This window comes from Sinocyclocheilus anshuiensis, unplaced genomic scaffold (genome assembly GCF_001515605.1).
Source record: "Sinocyclocheilus anshuiensis isolate Anshui unplaced genomic scaffold, SAMN03320099.WGS_v1.1 scaffold308, whole genome shotgun sequence".
Taxonomy (NCBI): domain Eukaryota; kingdom Metazoa; phylum Chordata; class Actinopteri; order Cypriniformes; family Cyprinidae; genus Sinocyclocheilus; species Sinocyclocheilus anshuiensis.
The window spans coordinates 1,480,522-1,485,655 of record NW_015558619.1 but is presented as its reverse complement, the minus strand read 5'-3'; positions in this window follow the sequence as shown (position 1 = coordinate 1,485,655).

Sequence of the window (5,134 nt, the reverse complement as noted above, 5' to 3'; positions counted from 1 at the left end):
AAACATAGCGTTTTGGGATGCGCCATTTCCATCTACGGGCTGCTCTTTCAGAGTGCCACGAGGGCCCCTTAGAACGTTTTTTTAAATCCATGTTATGGTAAGTGTGCACGTGAAGTCTTTGTACACTTTCTAAAATCCACACTGTGGTGAGTTCGCACGCTAGTACCCTGGGTTCTTTCTAAAATCCTGTATGGTAAGAGCTACGCGCGGCAGCCTCGTGCTCTTTCTTGAGTGGTTTAAAACCCCGGTTCCGCCTTGGGCACCACTCCTCCTATGTATCCTCTGGATACCTACTTTAACAGAGTGTTGCTACTAGGGGTCTGTTGAGACAGTTCTGTCAGCATATGCAGAGCATGCGGTAGCCCCTGTGTGACAGGCCAAGACTTAGTATGATTCTAAAAGGAATCATACTATTCCCTTAAAGGAATCTATTCCTGATTCCAAGCCTTGAGCTCTACCCCGGGCCCAGGAGTTCTGGCCCTAACAGGTAAGTTTTTGGGGTATGTAGCCTAGGCCTTTGGCCGTAAGAAATAATGTCACTGACAGCCGTCTTATAGTCGCACCGGTAGTGACGTCATGGCTGTCGCCGGCCAACGTGTTGTTGGTGTTTTTTCAATGTATGCTTCAGACACAGGTCACAACGAGGCATTCCCCCCCCATTCCCCTAGAGGACGCAGTGTCTCGTTCCCTACTCAGGGAACCATGGTTACATACGTAACCTGAGATGTTTACCTGGGTGCCGCCACCGTTACAAGTGGCTGCCCATTTTTGAGAATTAAAAAAAAGACACATATCAAGGAACACAAAATTAATACCTGTGGGTCCTGATGATATAATGAGGTCTTAAGAAGCAAAACATTTGGTCTGTGCAAGAAACTGAATATTAATACCTGTAATCCAGAGCCTCAGGTTAACTGGGAAATACTGGGATTTTTTTCAGTGAACTGGTTCTTTCATACAGTTCATTCTTCTTCTTCTTTGATGTTTTACGGGGTTGGCCACTTTCGGTGCAGAACAGTTCGTTACAATAAACTGGTTTATTTCATTAGTTCGTTTACGTAATCACGCAATGACGTAACGTGTATTCAATTATTTTATTAAGCACCCAATAATGATGTGAAACATGGATGTTTTAAATGTCTAAAGCATATGAAGGGAATAGTCTTCATCAACTCCTTTAGAAACCAAAAAAATTTTTATTTCACCCCTTCGTTTAAGTGCTTGTTTCATGCATGCGCAGATCAGCAGAACTCTTTCTCATTGGTTTAATAAGAAGCCATATGCTATCTCTTATATCTGCAGATCTGAACCATCTAAATGGGGTGGACATTAGCAGTAAAAAATGCACAAATAAATGTATTATACAACAATTATATACGGGAGGATTGTCGCTTGCAACTATTTTATTTTGCTGTTCATTGATTTGAACTAAATCTCTTACAGTGGTGAGGTAAGAAGAGGAGAGGTGGATCCTGATGCAGCAGTTTACCTTTTATTAAGCAAACAAAACAAAAGCCGGAATTCAAACATGGAGGAAAAGTGTTAACAGCTGGGAACAATGGGAAGAAAAAAACTAAGGGCACATAACAAGCAACTAAACAAGACATGGGTGGTGAACATGAGCAACCAAGGAAATAAACTTAAAGGTTTATTTCCAAGAAAATAGGAACTAAGGCTCAGGAAAACAGGAACAAACATACTAAACAAAATCAAAAATAAACAGAAACTAAACATGACTTTAATCTTTTAAAAATTTAGGTTACTTTCAATTTTCATGAAATAATAATATAAATATAGCTTTTAGATAACACAAGAATACAAATTATTAACATATTTCTCACACAAATATTAGACACATTCAAAACAAAGAGTTTGTATTTGTTATGGAGTGTACACACGTAAAACATGTTTAAAGAGTGCTTTATTCTGTAAACTGCTTTTTATGTCTTGGCTCTGGGCTCTGGATCTTCTAGATTGCTGATGTTGGAGCTCGTTCCATATCCAATTGAGCTGTATTCATCACATCTTTGAAGCCACCCTAACACCTTCTCATGTGAATCTGTGAATATGAAAATGTGAGGGGTAGAAAATAAATGTGATCTCTGGCAAGAAAATAAATTAGTTTTACTTTATGCTATATAAATATTAAGAAAAATGTCCTTCAAGCAATGAAAATCCAGATCAAGAAAACATGTATTCTTAAAAAGCTAAATAACTCACCAGATGATGCTTCAGGATTCTGATTGTTCAAGAACGCGTCCATTAAAGTTACTTCCCATCTGCTTCCTTCTCTCCTCATCTTTTCCTTGAGTTTCTCATCAGCTGAGACTGAGAGAGAGAAGAGTGCACAGGGTGCTCAAATACATCCTAAGACATTAACATTTAAAGATGTCCTCTGAGAAGTCATTTAATAGCTAAATTAGAATCTAGCTATAAAAAAGTGCAAAAATCAAACTAAAACTGTGTAATGAGGGTGCAAACTTACAGCTTGGAGGGTCTGAAATGCTACAGTGACTTCTGGTCTCTGTACATCCAGTGAAATCCATCCCTAAGTGTTTTAGTCGACTTTTGATCCCCTTAAACCTGTTGATAATCTTCTGCTGTAGTAATTTCAGCACACGGTCAGCATCCAGACTTATTTCCTCATCTTGTTGTGAGTCAGTATCACGAATGTTTTCTTCTGCAGCACATTGAGGGTTGAGGCAGAACAGACTGTTTTCTGCCACCATCTCATCAATCTTCTGGAGCAGCTCTGTGATTTGATCTCGGTTATTCTTGTTTGTGTTGTCAAAGAATTGATATCTGTTCCTGCATTTCTGAATCAGCCACTGGAGGGTGTCACCTTCACTCTCAATGTGCTGCTCGACTGAGATGTCTGGAAATCTGTCACTCCATGTGAACAGAACTATGGTGTGTTTCCAGACATATTCTCCAAAAGTGACCATATACTCTGTAATGATTCTTTTCTGTTCATTCTTGAATGAAGTATCAATAGGAACCACCAAGATCATGGCGTGAGGGAACTGCATATGTCGTGACTGACCTACACTCTCCAAGATTGCGGCCCGTGCATATTCTGGGTTGACTTTACATGAGAAATATTTCCACCAGCCTGGAGTGTCCAACACAGTTATTGATCTACCATTCACTACACCAGTATGGCTTGTACACTTTTGAGTTCTTCGTATTGGAAATATTTCATGATTGAAGATGATGTTTCCGGTTGAACTCTTCCCAGACAGAATCCAACCCAGCAGAACAATTCTCAGTTCTGAGAGCGGAGACACTGCGTCTTCAAGAAAAACAAATCTATATAATAATTTATAGGTATTTGCATGTTTGCAATTTGCACTACCAGTCCGAAATTTGGACACATTTAATAATTCTTCTTTATGACAGTTATAATAAAGAATGAGTAAATATGTCTAACCTCTAAATTTTAAAAATCACAGTATGAAAACTCCAAAGTAACACAAATGGAAGAATGGGAATTATGTAGTAATCATAACATGTGACACGCTCTCTTAGATTTGAGTTTCACTTTCAAAACTCCATCTCTGAATATTCATGAATTAGCATAAATCCAATCCAAACTTTTGACTGGTATAAGCATGTCTGTATGACTTACTTATTTCTTTCAGTAGGTCTCTTTTGTCCTGAACTGTTTCTTGTCTGGCTTTTGCTCTTCTTTCATTTTCATCCCTCTTTCTCTGAATGTCAAGCAGCACGTCATCATGAGTTTCAAAATGCTTGCCATTGTTTGCTGCCACAACATCATCAATCTTGTCAAGTAGATCTCTGACTCCAACACTTTTATTTTCAAAATCAAAGGCATGATATCTTTCTCCACATCTCTGTATGATCAGCTGAAGATCTGCGCTCTTCACTGAATCTGTTTGCGTAAGCAACACTATGGTGTGTCTCCAGATTTTCTCACCGAAGAGACTAAGGTGCTTCTCGATGGTGACTTTGTTTTCTTCAGTAAAAGGCAAACTGAGATTAATGACCAGCAGAAAGACGTGAGGTCCTGGTGGACACAGGAAAACACTGCAAACCAGCTCTTGTTTAACAACCTCTGGTGAGTCTTGCAAATCATAATTCTCCCACCAACATGGAGTATTAATCAGAGATATATCTTCCTTCCGTTCACTTCACCATCTTTCCTCACAGATTTCACAAAGTATTTGTCAGTCACAACTTTATCACCTAAAATGCTGTTTATCACCGAGGCTTTGTCAGATTTCTGCCACCCCAGAACAACAGCTCTTATTTCTGTCAGAAAAGAAACATGAGGACATTGGAAAATCAAACTACAACTTCCTTTTAAAATATTAATATATGTAAAATTACTATGTAATACTATCTAAAAAACCATGTAATTATTTGAATAAAGCAAAGTCTGATGAGGTAATTTAACAAATAAATAGTACAAACAAAAAAAATAGCAAACCATTCTGTGTGGTTTGAAATATGATTAATCTCAGATTTTAGTTTTTCTGTCATTCTGGACATGCATGTGACATATTCAAAGTCAGAGCGGTTCTCAAGATTAATTGTCCAGTAGGCCTATTCTGTTGTGTTTACAGTAAAAATGTATTTGTATTTATCAAAAGCAAAAGATATTTAGCATCTTACCAAACTGAAGCTTACCTTGTTCCATTTTCCTTAATTTCTTATGCGTTGCAATCATAGAAAATGTGACAAACACAGAATCTTACAGTCAGCTGTTAATGCTGCCTTCACATGCTATCCTACTTCCCACTTTTGATATTGCAGTTACAAGTTCATCACATTCAAGTGCTCTGTTTACAGAAAATACAGGAATCATGTGCTTATTAAAACCAAAACACATAGAAGATATTTAGTCAATATGCATAGGATTTTTATTAAAGTATCCATTTAAAGATTTTCTGCACTATTCAGCTTGCTGACGATGCTGAAATTTTGCTCAAATGTGCTATTTTCGCTGTGTAGAATACATACAATTTGCAACAAACGGTTATTTATATACATATTTATACATGAATGTAGTGACAGTAGAAAGCAATGTAGGTATTGTGGGAAAAACAAATAAAACTTATCAGTACTACAGTTATGTTTCTCTCCTCATCATGTTTCAAGTTTATGGCCCGCC